The 16,524-nt window shown below is 35.8% G+C and overlaps 1 long non-coding RNA gene and 2 other non-coding genes across 3 annotated transcripts; all 3 read left to right on the forward strand.

Moving 5' to 3' along the window:
* The first annotated feature begins 828 nt into the window (after window positions 1–828).
* LOC112718701 (small nucleolar RNA R71) lies at window positions 829–932 on the forward strand. The gene has a single exon (XR_003161029.1). It is a non-coding gene; the product is annotated as a small nucleolar RNA R71 (small nucleolar RNA).
* A 4,522-nt stretch (window positions 933–5,454) lies between these two features.
* On the forward strand, window positions 5,455–7,731 carry LOC112715745 (uncharacterized). The gene is made up of 5 exons (XR_003159953.3): window positions 5,455–5,972; window positions 6,085–6,129; window positions 6,263–6,301; window positions 6,821–6,926; window positions 7,406–7,731. It is a non-coding gene; the product is annotated as an uncharacterized lncRNA (long non-coding RNA).
* A 7,410-nt stretch (window positions 7,732–15,141) lies between these two features.
* LOC112719506 (small nucleolar RNA R71) lies at window positions 15,142–15,249 on the forward strand. Its single transcript, XR_003161806.1, has one exon. It is a non-coding gene; the product is annotated as a small nucleolar RNA R71 (small nucleolar RNA).
* The last annotated feature ends 1,275 nt before the right edge of the window (window positions 15,250–16,524 follow it).

Consider the following 16,524-nt stretch of genomic DNA (forward strand, 5'->3'; position numbering starts at 1 on the left):
CGTCCCATGAGGTCTTCCTCACTGGGATTCACGTCCTCCTTCACCTCTCTAGGTTCGGCCACACCAAGTAAGGTTATGGCCTTGCATTCTCTTTTTGGATTCTCTTCTGTATTGCTTGGGAGAGTACTAGGAGGAGTTTCAGTGACTCTTTTACTCAGCTAGCCCACTTATACCTCCAAATTTCTAAAGGAGGACCTTGTTTCATTCATGAAACTTAGAGTGGCCTTAGAAATATCAGAGACTATGCTTGCTAAGTTAGAGGGGTTCTGCTTAGAATTCTTTGTCTGTTGCTGAGATGATGATGGAAAAGGCTTGCTATTGCTAAACCTGTTTCTTTCACCATTATTAAAGCCTTGTTGAGGCTTTTGTTGATCCTTTCATGAGAAATTTGGATGATTTCTCCATGAGGGATTATAGGTGTTTCCATAGGCTTCACCCATGTAATTCACTTCTGCCATTGCAGGATTCTCAGGATCATAAGCTTCTTCTTCAGAAGATGCTTCTTTAGTACTGTTGGATGCATTTTGCAATCCATTCAGATTCTGAGAAATCATGTTTACTTGCTGAGTCAACATTTTGTTCTGAGCCAATATGGCATTCAAAGCATCAATTTCAAGAACTCCTTTCCTCTGAGGCATCCCATTACTCATAGGATTCCTTTCAGAGGTGTACATGAACTGGTTATTTGCAACCATTTCAATGAGTTCCTGAGCTTCTGTAGGCATTTTTTTCAGGTGAATAGATCCACCTGCAGAATGGTCCAATGACATCTTAGAAAATTCAGACAGACCATCATATAATATATCCAGGATAGTCCATTTTGAGAGCATGTCAGAAGGACACTTTTTAGTCAGTTGCTTATATCTTTCCCAAGCTTCATAGAGGGATTCACCTTCTTTCTGTCTGAAGTTTTGAACATCTACTCTAAGCTTGCTCAGCTTTTGAGGAGGAAAAAACTTGGCTAAGAAAGCCGTGACCAGCTTACCCAAGAGTTCAGGCTATCTCTAGGTTGAGAGTCTAACCATGTTCTAGCTCTGTCTCTTACAGCAAAAGGGAATAGCTTAAGCTTGTAGACCTCGGGATCAACTCCATTGGTCTTAACAGTATCACAGATCTACAAGAATTCAGTTAAGAACTGACAAGGATCTTCTGATGGAAGTCCATAAAACTTGCAATTCTGTTGCATCAGAGAAACTAATTGAGGCTTAAGCTCAAAATTGTTTTCTCCAATGGCAGGGATTGAGATACTTCTTCCATGGAAGTTAGAATTTGGTGCAGTGAAGTCACCAAGCATCTTCTTTGCATTGTTGTTGAGTTCGGCCATGTCTCCTTCTTTTTCGAGATTCTCTATAAGGTTTTCTCTAGATTGTTGTGCTTTAGCTTCTCTTAGCTTCTTCTTCAGAGTCCTTTCATGTTCAGGGTTAGCTTCAACAAGAATGTCCTTGTCCTTGCTCCAGCTCATATGAAAAAGAAGAGGACAGAAAAGGAAGAGAAATCCTCTATGTCACAGTATAGAGATTCCTTTATGTAAGTAGAAGAAAAGAAGAATAAGAATGAAGAAGGAAGAAGAAGAATTCGAACACAGAGAGGGAAGAGAGGGGTTCAAATTATGAGTAGAAGAGAAGTGTTAGTAGATAAATAAAATAAATAGAAAGAGATTAGAGGGAGAGAATTTCAAAAATTATTAAAAAGAAAAGGAGAATATTTTTGTTTTTATTTTAAAATTTTGTTAGAGTTCGAAAATTAAGAAAATGAATAAAATTAAAAGTTAAAATAATTAGTTAAATAAAAAGAATTTTGAAAAAGAGGAAGGTGATTTTCGAAAATTAGTGAGAGAAAAGTAGTTAGGTGGTTTTGAAAAAGATAAGAAATAGTAAAACAAACAAAAAGTCAATTAGTTAATTGAAAAAGATTTGAAAATCAATTTTGGAAAGATAAGAAGTTAGAAAAGATTTTGAAATTGATTTTGAAAAAGATATGATTTGAAAAAGATATGTTTGAAAAGATATGATTGAAAAGATATGATAAAAAAGATATAATTGAAATTTATTTTGAAAAAGATATGAAAAAGAAATTTAGAAAGATTTGATTTTGAAAATTAAAGTTAATGACTTGACTAACAAGAAACTAAAAGATATGATTCTAGAATTTAAAGGTTGAACCTTTCTTAGCAAGAAAGTAACAAACTTGAAATTTTTTTAATCAATCACATTAATTGTTAGTAAAGTTTTTGAAAATTTGAAATGAAATTAAGAAAAAGATTTTGAAAAACAATTTTTAAAATTTTCGAAAAACATGAAAGAAAAGATGAAAAAGGTTTGATTTTTGAAAAAGTTTTTGAAAAGATAAATTTTTGAAATTGAAATCTTGACTTGACTAACAAGAAACAACTTATTTTAAAAATTTTTGACTAAGTCAACCCAAAGATTTCGAAATTTATGAGTGAAATAAGGAAAAGATATTTTTTATTTTTGAATTTTTGATGAGGAGAGAGAAAAACAACAAAATGACTCAAGACATAAAAATTTTGGATTAAAACAAATGATGCATGCAAGAACACTATGAATGTCAAGATGAAGACCAAGAACACTTTGAAGAACATGATGAACATCAAGAACTTATTTTTGAAAATTTTCAAGAAAAGAAACACATGCAAGACACCAAACTTAGAAATTTTTTATGCTTAGACACTAACAAACTAAAAATGCATATGAAAAACAAGAAAAGACACAAAACAAGAAAAATTAAAGATCAAACAAAGAAAATCCTCAAGAACAACTTGAAGATTATGAAAAACACATGCATGAATTTTTCGAAATTTTTTAGAATATTAAAAAGATGCAATTGACACCAAACTTAAAAATTGACACTAACTCAAACAAGAAATACAAAATATTTTTGGTTTTTTTTATGATTTTATAAATTTTTTTGGATTTTTTGAAAATTATTTTTAGAAAAACGAAAAAGAAGAAAAATTTTGAAAGATTTTTGAAAATCTTTTGAAAATAAAATAAAGGTTGAAACAAGAAGAAAATTACCTAATCTAAACAACAAGATGAACCGTCAGTTGTCCAAACTCGAACAATCCCCAGCAACGGCGCCAAAAACTTGGTGCACGAAATTGTGATCTCAATGGCGCCAACAACTTGGTACGCACAATTGTAATCTCAACTCTTTTTCACAACTTTGCACAACTAACCAGCAAGTGCACTGGGTCGTCCAAGTAATAAACCTTACGTGAGTAAAGGTCGATACTACGGAGATTGTCGGCTTGAAGCAAGCTATGGTCATCTTGTAAATCTCAGTCAGGCGGATTCAAATGGTTATGGAGTTTTGATAATTAAAAGATAAATAAACAAAAAATAAAGATAGAGATACTTATGTAATTCATTGGTGGGAATTTTAGATAAGCGTATGGAGATGCGTTGTTCCTTCTGAATCTCTGCTTTCCTACTGCCTTCATCCAATCCTTCATACTCCTTTCTATGGCAAGCTGTTTGTTGGGGGATTACCGTTGTCAATGGCTATCGTCCATCCTCTCAGTGAAAATGGTCCAAATGCACTGTCACCACATGGCTAATCATCTGTTGGTTCTCACTCATGTTGGAATAAAATCCATTGATCCTTTTGCGTCTGTCACTACGCCCACACTTGCGAGTTTGAAACTCGTCACAGTCATCCCATCCTGGATCCTACTCGAAATACCACAGATAAGGTTTAGACTTTCCGGATCTCAAGAATGCTGCCAATTGATTCTAGCTTATACCACAAAGACTCTGATCGTGAACCAGAAGGCTAAGAGATATGCATTCAAGCTTGTTTTCATGTAGAACGGAAGTGTTTGTCAGGCACGCGTTCATACGTTGAGAATGATTATGAGCTTCACATAATCATCACATTCATCATGTTCTTGTGTGCGAATGGATATCTTAGAATAGGAATAAGCATGAATTGAATAGAAAATAGTAGTAATTGCATTAATACTCGAGGAACAGCAGAGCTCTACATCTTAATCTATAGTGTGTAGAAACTCCACCGTTGAAAATACATAAGTGATGATGGTCCAGGAATGGCCGAATAGCCAGCCCCCAATGTCTAAGGACTAAACATCCACAGATCCCAGCATGAAAATACAATAGTAAAAAGTCCTACTTATACTAGACTAGTTACTAGGGTTTACGGAAATAAGTAAATGATGCAGAAATCCACTTTCGGGCCTACTTGTTGTATGCTTGGGCTGAGCATTGAAGCTTTCACGTGTAGAGACTTCTCTTGGAGTTAAACGCCAGTTTGTAGCCTGTTTTTGGCGTTTAACTCCAGCTTGTAACCTGTTTCTGGCGTTTAACACTAGAATAGGGCAGGGAGTTGGCGTTTGAACGCCAATTTGCATCGTCAAAACGCGAGCAAAGTATAAACTATTATATATTGCTGGAAAGCCCTGGATGTCTACTTTCCAACGCAATTGAGAGCGCGCCATTTGGACTTCTATAGCTCCAAAAAATCTATTTCGAGTGCAGGGATGTCAGAATCCAACAGCATCAGCAGTCCTTTTTCAGCCTCTAAATCAGATTTTTGCTCAGGTCCCTCAATTTCAGCCAGAAAATACCTGAAATCACAGAAAAACACAAAAACTCATAGTAAGGTCTAGAAATGTGAATTTTTCTTAAAAACTAATAAAAATATACTAAAAAGTAGCTAGATCCTACTAAAAACTATCTAAAAACAATGCCAAAAAGCGTATAAATTATCCGCTCATCAGCGTGACACCTTTACCATGCTAAGAACCTCTGGTTCTCATCCCATACTGTGTTGTTGTTTTCAGATGCAAGTCGAGAGGCTCCTCACTAGGCGTCTAGATCTTTGAAGCGGAGTAGTCCCTTGGTTATTTTGGGTTTCCTGATTGTATATATATGTACCTATGTACTTAGCTTGCTCTCCAAGAAACTTGTTTATTTTGTTCCTCATAGAGGTTGAGGGAGAGGTAGGGTTTTATTTTGTATTTTGGGTGTTTGGGATACTTATGTATATATATGTAAATATTCTCCATCCAGTCTTGGCTTTGCAGGCTGAGTCAGGAGCTAGTTTCACTGTATTATTGGCACTCTTGTGACTCTTATGCTTATTCCTATCCATAACTTTTAGGTTTCTTAGCACGCAAGTAATTTTATTTCCTGAGCGTTGCGCTTTTTATTTTGCGATTTTGCTTTTTCCGTTTTTCAAGGCTCCTAGTATATTATCTCTTTCCAATATTATATGTAAATATTTTCTTATTAGAGGTTCGTAACACCACATTACCTCTATTCTACGACTTAAGCGTAAAACTCTGTGTAGTAGGGTGTTATACCTCTTCTCTCTTTCATATGGTTTTCATATTGTGGTATCTCTTCACTCTTTCACATATATTTTTATCTCTTTTTTCATTATTTATTTCATAATTTAATTCTCCTCCTTTCTATTCTTTCATATTCTCTATGCAACCTCCTTCATTCCCCAATTCTTTTCTTTACCCCTAATGGCCTTATCAGTACCATAAATTCTTTTGTAACTATTCAAATTCCTTTTCTCTTCCTTTCTATTTTTAAATTTTGAATTAAAAACTAATTTAATGCCTCCACTCCAAAAGATGATTTCATTTTTCTAATTCTTTCCTCTATTCAAGCTCTGATGTCCAACGATGATCCCTCCTCCTGGTTGATGAAGGTGTCGCTCATCATCTGGACTCCTCAATTGCACGAGTTCTTTCTTACTGTGGTGTCCGCTGCTGCTGCCATGGTATGGTTACTGTTATTGACGAGGCGGCTGCGACTATGGGTTTCATCTGTGACTAAGTTGTGATGGTGGTGGTGGTGTCCGGAGGAGAAAGTACTGAAAAAAAGTAGATTGGTGTAAAGAATTGAGCAGCGGCCACATAGAGGACATGCACCGAGACTAGAAAATCAGACAGCACAGCACCGGTGCTCAAGAATAGATTGGTGAGATCTCTTCTTTAGTTCCTGTTATCGTTTTTATTCTTTGAATCATAATTAATATTTTAAGTTCTATTTACCATTATGATCGACTAATGTCTCCTTTTAATCCGATTAGGTTCGGGAAGCTGGTGGTGTCAGGTGGAATTCCATGGTCGATGATGTGAGCAAAGCAAACCTGATCTTTATTTCTATTTTGTTATTATTTTTTCAGATAACGATTACATCCGCTTTTGATGTTGTCTTGCTTTGTTTTAGGATGCATTATCTAATTCGTTATTATTATCGTCTTTCAGGACAAAGCTCTATACCAAGCAAAGAATCGCAAGAACAATGTAGCATATTACTATTTTAAGCTTTCTATGTTCAAATGTTCCCATATCAACATATGTTTTTTTTTATAACTATTTTAAAAAATTAGAAATCCCTGAAGTGTTACCTCTTTAATTTTCCATTCCATCCAACCATCTTATATACTTTTTATTGATTTTCTAATATTTTCACTTTCATTCAGTGCAATCACTTCTTTTATACTCCTCTTGATAAGCTGAATGTTTCCTTCCCTATCTAATTTGCAATTTTAATGCTTCTATAATGAGAACTTGCTCTTATTGAACTCATAAGCGTTTTATGCTGCCAAATTCAACTTCATGCTTCTTTGTTTCAAGTTCATGCCCCCACCCTTTTCTTTTTCTATAAAGATATGTTCTGTAACTACCTCTATATTTACTTTAGTTGCTTATAATCAGTGTTCTTACTTTGCAAATATGAGTTCTTGATGAAGTTTGTGTTTTTTTTTTCTTTAGCCTTCTATATAATTGGTAGTTCTAACCTTTTTTTTTTCCTCTTTTTAGGAAGTTACTGCAGAATCTATTGAGCCATCATCCTTATCCCTGGAGATGCTAGTGTTTCAAGATGATTTCAATCCAGCTAGCAGCAAACATTTATACATGCACTTGGGTGAGAAGCAAATTTTGATACATCAATTTATTTTCCTACAAATGAGTTACATAATATTACCCGAGAGTTGAACACCTATTTAACAAATGCACTTCAATTATAGTTTTTTTGGCTCTTTTATAATATATTTGTCTATTTGCTATTTTCTCTATTTGATCTGATTTGATCTCTTTTAACCTTTTCACTTCTATTGCAATTTTAATGCTTCTATAGTGACAACATGCTCTTATGTAACTCATAAGTGTTTTATGCTGCCAAATTCAACTCCATGCTTGTTTGTTTCAACTTCATTCTCCTACCTTTTTCTTTTTCTTTAAAGATATGTTCTGTAACCACCTCTATATTGACTTTTCTTATTTATAATTAGTGTTCTTAATTTGCAAATATGGTTTCTTGATGAAGTTTGTGTTTTGTTTTTTCTTTAGCTGTGTATATCATTAGTAGTTCTAACTTTTTGTTTTCTCTTTTCCTCTTTTTAGGTAGGAAGTTATTGCAAAATCTTTTGAACTAGCAACAAACATGATTACATGCACTTGGAGAAGCAGATTTTGATGCATCAATTTATTTCCCTATAAATCAATTAGTCAATATTACCATGGAGTTGAACATCTATTCAACTAATGCACTTCAATTATAGTTTTCTGGCTCTTTTGTAATATAAGCATGTGAATGTTTAAAGCTAACATTGGTTACATATTCAATATTAGAATGTTCACGTAACTTTTAAATAAAGTCATTGATACAATTTTTATTATATATACAGTTCACTCATTTATAATGATAAGTAATTTTTTACATTTCCAAATTCCAAAACATTGTGCTATTTTTATATTTACATCACATCTTATATCACAATATAACTTATAACTTACCATCTTATTCTTATATTAGAATTCTAGATCATTGTCCATTTTCTCATTTGTTAATACTTTCTTTCATATTCAAACAATGACATAATATATTTATATTTTCTATCAAATTTATTTATCTTCATCTTTATATAGTTTTCTCATTATTTTTTGTTTACAAATTTTCATATTAAATTAATTATAAAATAAAATATGTTAGATAATAAAAAATGAAAAAATATAATATATAATCAAACTTATTAAATAGTTCTTTTGTTTATAGTGTTTTAAATGGTTTTGTTCTATTTTATTTCTGGTTTCGTAGTGACTAACTAATTATACTAAAAATTATACAATACATGTAATTAATGAGAATTTTATATCATTTACTCTTATACTTTTTATTTTATATATTCAGTTTGAAGGCACTATGTTCAATTAACCTAACCTTTTATGCCAATATTGGTGCATTATTCATTTAGATTATTCGGATTACTAATTAACCATTTTTTTCAAAAACCAAAATCATCCATCTTCATGTTCGACAGGTTCAAGTCACTACTCTTTTTCCATCCCCATTCATTTGGTCTTCTTTACTGTGTTTCATTGAAGGTTATTTAAATTCATACTTCTCTCTTCTGACACCTTTCTTCAACTTCCAAGAATGGAACCATCTTGTATTTCATCGATATTGAGAACATTTATCCGGCATGCTGAGTTGGTTATTCGTGCACGAAATTGTGATCTCTAATAATGGCATTCAACTTGGTATGCACGTTTATAACTCAGCACTTTCTTCACAACCTCGCACAACTAACCAGCAAGTGCACTGGGTCGTCCAAGTAATAAACCTTACGTGAGTAAGGGTCGATCCCACGGAGATTGTTGGTATGAAGCAAGCTATGGTCATCTTATAAATCTCAGTTAGGCGGATAATAAATGATTATGAAATTTTCGAATAATAATAATAAATAAACAGAACATAAAGATAAAAATACTTATGTAGATCATTGATGGGAATTTCAGATAGGCGTGTGAAGATGCTGTGCTCCTTCTGAATCTCTGCTTTCCTACTGCCTTCATCCTTTCCTTCTTACTCCTTTCCATAGCAAGCTGTATGTAGGGCATCACCGTTGTCAATGGCTACATCCCATCCTCTCAGTGAAAATGGTCCAAATGCTCTGTCATAGCACAGCTAATCATCTGTCGGTTCTCGATCATGTCGGAATAGAATCCATTGATTCTTTTGCGTTTGTCATCACGCCCAACAATCGCGAGTTTGAAGCTCGTCACAGTTATTCAATCCCTGAATCCTACTCGAAATACTACAGACAAGGTTTAGACTTTCCGGATTCTCATGAATGCCGCCATCAATTCCAACTTATACCACGAAGATTCTGATTAAGGAATCTAAGAGATATGCGTTCGGTCTAAGGTAGAACGGAAGTGGTTGTCAGTCACGCGTTCATAGGTGAGAATGATGATAAGTGTTACGGATCATCACATTCGTCATGGTGAAGTGCAACGAATATCTTAGAAAAGGAATAAACTGAATTGAATAGAAAATAGTAGTAATTGCATTAAAACTCGAGGTACAGCAGAGCTCCACACCCTTAATTTATGGTGTGTAGAAACTCCACCGTTGAATATACATAAGTGATGGTCCAAGCATGGCCGAATGGCCAGCCCCCATGAACGTGATCAAAAGATCATCAAGTAATCCAAAATTAATCCAAATATGTCTAATACAATAGTAAAATGTCCTATTTATACGAGACTAGCTACTAGGGTTTACAGAAGTAAGTAATTGATGCAGAAATTCACTTCCGGGGCCCACTTGGTGTGTGCTTGGGCTGAGCTTGAGCTTTACACGTGCAAAGGCTTCTCTTGGAGTTGAACGCCAAGTTGTAACGTGTTTTTGGTGTTCAACTCTGGTTCGGGACGTGTTTCTGGCGTTTGACTCCAGAATGCAACATGGAACTGACGTTGAGCGCCAGTTTGTGTCGTCTAATCTCGAATAAAGATGGACTATTATATATTTCTGGAAAGCTCTGGATGTCTACTTTCCAACACCATTGAGATCGTGCCATTGAGAGTTCTGTAGTTCCAGAAAATCCATTTCGAGTGCAGGGAGGTCAGAATCCAATAGCATCAGCAGTCCTTTGTCAGCCTTCTTATCAGAGTTTTGCTCAGGTTGCTCAACTTCAGCCAGAAAATACTTGAAATTACAGAAAAATACACAAACTCATAGTAAAGTCTAGAAATGTGAATTTAGCATAAAAACTAATGAAAACATCCCTAAAAGTAACTATATCCTACTAAAAAACTATCTAAAAATAATGCCAAAAAGCGTATAAATTATCCGCTCATCACAACACCAAACATAAATTGTTGCTTGTCCCCAAGCAACTGAAAATCAAATAGGATAAAAAGAAGAGAATATACTGTAAATCCCAAATTATGAATGAATATTAGTTCTAATTAGATGAGCGGGACTTGTAGCTTTTTGCTTCTGAATAGTTTTGACATCTCACTTTTTCCTTTGAAGTTTAGAATGATTGGCATCTCTAGGAATTCAGAATTTTAGATAGTGTTATTGATTCTCCTAGTTAAGTATGTTGATTCTTAAACACAGTTACTTTTATGAGTCTTGGCCGTAGCCCTAAGAACTTTGTTTTCCAGTATTACCACCGGATACATAAATGCCACAGACATATGACTGGGTGAACCTTTTCAGATTGTGACTCAGCTTTGCTAAAGTCCCCAGTTAGAGGTGTCCAGAGCTCTTAAGCACACTCTTTTTTCTTTGGATCACGACTTTAACCACTCAGTCTCAAGCTTTTCACTTGGACCTGCATGCCACAAGCACATGGTTAGGGACAGCTTGATTTAGCCGCTTAGGCCTGGATTTATTTCCTTGGACCCTCCTATCCATTGATGCTCAAAGCCTTGGATCCTTTTTTAACCCTTGCCTTTTGGTTTTAAAGGCTATCGGCTTTTTCTGCTTGCTTTTTCTTTTTCTTTCTATTTTTTTTGCCACTTTTTTTGCAAGCTTTTGCTATTCACTGCTTTTTCTTGCTTCAAGAATCAAATTTATGATTTTTCAGATTATCGGTAACATTTCTCTTTGTTCATCATTCTTTCAAGAGCCAACAATTTTAATATTCATAAACAGCAAGATAAAAAATATGCACTGTTCAAGCATTCATTCAGAAAATAAAAAGTATTGTCACCACATCAATATAATTAAACTAAATTCAAGGATAAATTTGAAACTCATGTACTTCTTGTTCTTTTTATATTAAAATATTTTTCATTTAAGAGAGATGAAGGATTTATGGAATTATTCATAGCCTTAAGACATAGTTACTAAATACTAATGATCATGTAGGAAAGACACAAACATAAATAAACATTAAGCATAAAAATCGAAAAACAGAGAAATAAGAACAAGGAATGAGTCCACCTCAATGATGGTGGCGCTTTCTTCTTGAAGAACCAATGATGTCGTTGAGCTCTTCTATGTCTCTTCCTTGCCTTTGTTGCTCCTCCCTCATTACTCTTTGATCTTCTCTAATTTCATGGAGAATGATAGAGTGCTCTTGATGTTCCACTCTTAATTGATCCATATTGTAACTCAAGCCTTCTAGAGAAGTGTTGAGTTGTTCCCAAAAATTGTTGGGAGAAAAGTGCATCCCTTGAAGCATTTCGGGGATTTCTTGGTAATGAGCTTCCTCATGCGTCTTTTGGGATCCATGAGTGGGCTCTCTTGTTTGCTCTATCCTCTTCTTAGTGATGGGCTTATCCTCCTCAATGGGGATGTCTCCTTCTATGATAACTCCAGCTGAGTAACATAGATGGCAAATAAGATGAGGAAAAGCTAGCCTTGCCATGGTGGAGGACTTTTCGACTATTTTGTAGAATTCAAGGGAGATGACTTCATGAACTTCTACTTCCTCTCCATTCATGATGCTATGAATCATGATAGCCCGATCCACAGTAACTTCATATCGGTTGCTAGTGGGGATGATGAAGCGTTGGATGAACTCCAACCATCCTCTAGCCACAGGCTTGAGGTCCAATCTTCTTAATTGAACCGGCTTGCCTTTGGAGTCACTTTTCCATTGATCTCCTTCCACACATATGTCGATAAGGACTTGGTCCAACCTTTGATCAAAGTTGACCCTTCTAGTGTAGGGGCGTGCATCTCCTTGCATCATGGGCAAGTTGAATGCTAACCTCATATTTTCCGAACTAAAATCTAAGTATTTCCCCCGAACCATTGTAAGATAATTCTTTGGATTCGGGTTCACACTTTGATCATGGTTCCTAGTGATCCATGCATTGGCATAGAACTCTTGAACCATTTAAGATTCCGACTTGTTGAATGGGGTTGGTCAGAACTTCCCAACCTCTTCTTTGGATCTCATGTCGGATCTTCGGATACTCATTTTTTTTTTAGCTTGAAAGGGACCTCAGGGATCACCTTTTTCTTGGCCACAACATCATAGAAGTGGTCTTGATGGGCTTTGGAGATGAATCTCTCCATCTCCCATGACTCGGAGGTGGAAACTTTTATCTTTCCTTTCCCTTTTCTAGAGGTTTCTCCAGCCTTAGGTGCCATCAATGGTTATGAAAAAACAAAAAGCTATGCTTTTACCATACCAAACTTAGAATATTGCTCACCCTCGAGCAAGAGAAGAAATAATAGATGAAGAAGAGGAAGATATGGAGGAGAGGGAGAGAGGGTAGTGTTTCGGCCAAGGAGGAGAAGAGAGGGTTGTGTTGTGTGAAAAGGAAGAAGAATAGAGGGTTTATATAGTGGAGGGAGAGGGGTTAAGGTTCGGCCATATTGGGTGGGTTTGGGTGGGAAAGGAATTTGAATTTGAAGGTAGGTGGAGTTTGTGGGGAAGAGTGGATGGATGTGAGTGGTGAAGAGGTGATGGAGAAGAGAGATTGAGGTGATTGGTGAAGGGTTTTGGGGAAGAGTGTTTATTGGATTGTGTGGAAAAAGAGAGAGAGGGTGAGTTGAGGTAGGTGGGGATCCTGTGGGGTCCACAGATCCTGAGATGATCCTGTGGGGTCCACAGATCCTAAGGTGTCAAGGATTAGCATCCCTGCACCAATAAGGCGTGTAAAATGCCCTCTGCATGCAATCCTGGCATTCAACGCCAGATTGATGCTTGTTTCTGGCGTTGAATGCCAGTTCCATGCTTGTTTTGGGCGTTCAACGCCCATTTGCAGCGTGTTTCTGGCGTTGAACGCCAGTTTCATGCTTGTTTCTGGCGTTCAGTGCCAGCTTTCCTCAGGGTGTATTCCTGGCATTTAAACGCCAGGATGTTGCTTATTTCTGACATTCAACACCAGATCCATGCTCTGTTCTGGCGTTGAACGCCAGCCAGATGCTTCTTACTGGTGTTTAAACGCCAGTAAGCCCTTCCTCCAGGGTGTGCTGTTTCTTCTGCTGTTTTTGATTCTATTTTTAATTTTAGTATTTATTTTGTGACTCCACATGATCATGAACCTAATAAAACATAAAGGAAAAATAAAATAAAAATAAAATTAGATAAATAAAAATTGGATTGCCTCCCAATAAGCGCTTCTTTAATGTCACTAGCTTGACAGTGGGCTCTCATGGAGCCTCACAGGTGATTAGGTCAATGTTGTAGACTCCCAACACCAAACTTAGAGTTTAGATGTGGGGATTCAACACCAAACTTAGAGTTTGGCTATGGCCTCCTAACATCAAACTTAGAGTTTGGCTGTGGCCTCCCAACATCAAACTTAGAGTTTGATTGTGGGGGCTTTGTTTGACTCTGTACTGAGAGAAGCTTTTCATGCTTCCTCTCCATGGTTGCAGAGGAACACCCTTGGGTTTTAAACACAAGGTAGTTCCCATTCAATTGAAGGACTAATTCTCCTCTGTTAACATCTATCACAGCTCCTGTTGTGGATAGGAAATGTCTTCCAAGGATGATGCATTCATCCTCCTCCTTCCTAGTTTCTAAGATTATGAAATTAGCAGGGATGTAAAGGCCTTCAACCTTTACTAACACGTCCTCTACTAATCCATAAGCTTGTCTTATTGACTTGTCTGCCATCTATAGTGAGAATATGGCAGGTTATACCTCAATGATCCCCATCTTCTCCATTACAGAGAGTGGCATAAGATTTATGCCTGACCCCAGGTCACACAGAGCATTTTCAAAGGTCATGGTGCCTATAGTACAAGGTATTAAGAATTTACCAGGATCTTGTCTCTTTTGAGGTAAGGTTTGTTGAACCCATGTATCTAGTTCACTAATGAGCAAGAGAGGTTCACCTTCCCAAGTCTCATTACCAAACAACTTGGCATTCAGCTTCATGATGACTCCTAGATATTGAGCAACTTGCTCTCCAGTTACATCTTTATCCTCTTCAGAGGAAGAATAGTCTTTAGAGCTCATAAATGGCAGAAGGAGATTTAATGGGATCTCTATGGTCTCTATATGAGCCTCAGATTCCTTCAGGTCCTCAATAAGGAACTCCTTCTTGCCTGGGAGACGTCCCATGAGGTCTTTCTCATTGAGATTCATGTCCTCCCCTTCCTCTCTAGGTTCGGCCATTTTGATTATATCAATGGCCTTGCACTCTCTTTTTGTATTCTCTTCAGTATTACTTGGGAGAGTACTAGGAGGAGTTTCACTGACTTTCTTACTCAGCTGGCCCACTTGTGCCTCCAAATTTCTAATGGAGGACCTTGTTTCACTCATGAAACTTAAAGTGGCCTTAGACAGATCAGAGACTAAGTTTGCTAAATTAGAAGTGCTCTGCTCAGAATTCTCTGTCTGTTGCTGAGAAGATGATGGATAAGGCTTGTAGTTGCTGAGCCTATTTCTTCCACCATTATTAAAGCCTTGTTGAGGCTTTTGTTGATCCTTCCATAAGAAATTTGGATCATTTCTCCATGATGAATTATAGGTGTTTCCATAAGGTTCACCTATGTAATTTACCTCTGCTATTGCAGGGTTCTCAGGATCATAAGCTTTTTCTTCAGAAGATGCCTCTTTAGTACTGTTGGATGCATTTTGCCATCCATTCAGACTTTGAGAAATCATGTTGACTTGTTGAGTCAACATTTTGTTTTGAGCCAATATGGCATTCAGAGCATCAATTTCAAGAACTCCCTTCCTTTGAGGCATCCCATTACTCACGGAATTCCTCTCAGAAGTATAGATGAATTGGTTATTTGCAACCATGTCAATGAGTTCTTGAGGTTCTGCAGGCGTTTTCTTTAGGTGAATGGATCCACATGCAGAATGGTCCAGTAACATCTTAGAGAATTCAGATAGGCCATAATAGAATATATCCAAAATGGTCCATTCAGAAAGCATGTCAGAAGGACACCTTTTGGTCATCTGCTTGTATCTTTCCCAAGCTTCATAGAGGAATTCACCATCTTTTTGTTTGAAGGTCTGAACATCCACTCTAAGCTTGCTCAACTTTTGAGGAGGAAAGAACTTAGCCAAGAAGGCCGCGACCAGCTTATCCCATGAGTCCAGGCTATCTTTAGGTTGTGAATCCAACCATATTCTAGCTCTGTCTCTTACAGCAAAGGGAAAAAGCATGAGCCTGAAGACTTCAGGATCTACTCCATTAGTCTTAACAGTCTCACAGATCTGCAAAAACTCAGTTAAAAACTGGTAGGGATCTTTTGATGGAAGTCCATGAAACTTGCAGTTCTGTTGCAGTAGAGCAACCAGTTGAGGTTTCAGCTCAAAGTTATTTGCTCCAATAGCAGGGATTGAGATGCTTCTTCCATCAAACTTGGAAGTAGGTGTAGTATAATCACCAAGCATCCTCCTTGTATTATTATTTTCGGCTACCATCTCCTCTTTCTTTTTTGAAAATTTCTGTAAGATTGTCTCTGGATTGTTGTAATTTAGCTTCTCTTAGTTTCCTCTTCAGAGTCCTTTCAGGTTCAGGATCTGCCTCAACAAGAATGTTCTTGTTCTTGCTCCTGCTCATATGAAAAAGAAGGGAACAGAAAATAATAATAGGGATCCTCTTTACCACAGTAGAAAGATTCCTTTATGTTAGTAGAAGAAGAAAGGAATAAAAGAAGAAAAAGGTAAGAATCCAAACACAAGGGTGAAGACAGGTTCAGATTCTTGAGATGAAGAGAAGTGTTAGTAAATAAATAAATAAATAGAAGAAGATGAAAGAGAAGAGTTTTCGAAAATTAATTTTGAAAAATAAGTTAGTGATTTTTGAAAATTAAAGGAAGAATTAAAATTAAAATTAAAATTTAAAACAATTAGTTAATTAAAAGAATTTTGAAAAAGAGGGAGGTAATTTTCGAAAATTAGAGAGCTAAAATTAGTTATGTGGTTTTGAAAAAGATAAAAAAAATAAACAAAAGTTAATTGGTTAGTTGAGAAAGATTTGAAAATCAATTTTGAAAAGATAAGAAGTTGGAAGATATTTTGAAATCAAATTTTTGAAAAAGATATGATTTAAAAAGATATGATAAAAAGATATGATTAAAAAGATATGGTTGAAAAGATTTAATTTTTAAAATTAAAATTAATTACATGACTAACAAGAAACTAAAAGATATGATTCTAGAATTTAAAGATTGAACCTTTCTTAACAAAAAAGTAACAAACTTCAAATTTTTGAATCAATCACATTAATTGTTAGTAAAGTTTTTGAAATTTTGAAATAAAGATAAGAAAAATATTTTAAAATTCAAATTAAAAATTTTCGAA

This window comes from Arachis hypogaea, chromosome 10, assembly GCF_003086295.3.
Source record: "Arachis hypogaea cultivar Tifrunner chromosome 10, arahy.Tifrunner.gnm2.J5K5, whole genome shotgun sequence".
In the NCBI taxonomy this organism is placed as follows: Eukaryota; Viridiplantae; Streptophyta; class Magnoliopsida; order Fabales; family Fabaceae; genus Arachis; species Arachis hypogaea.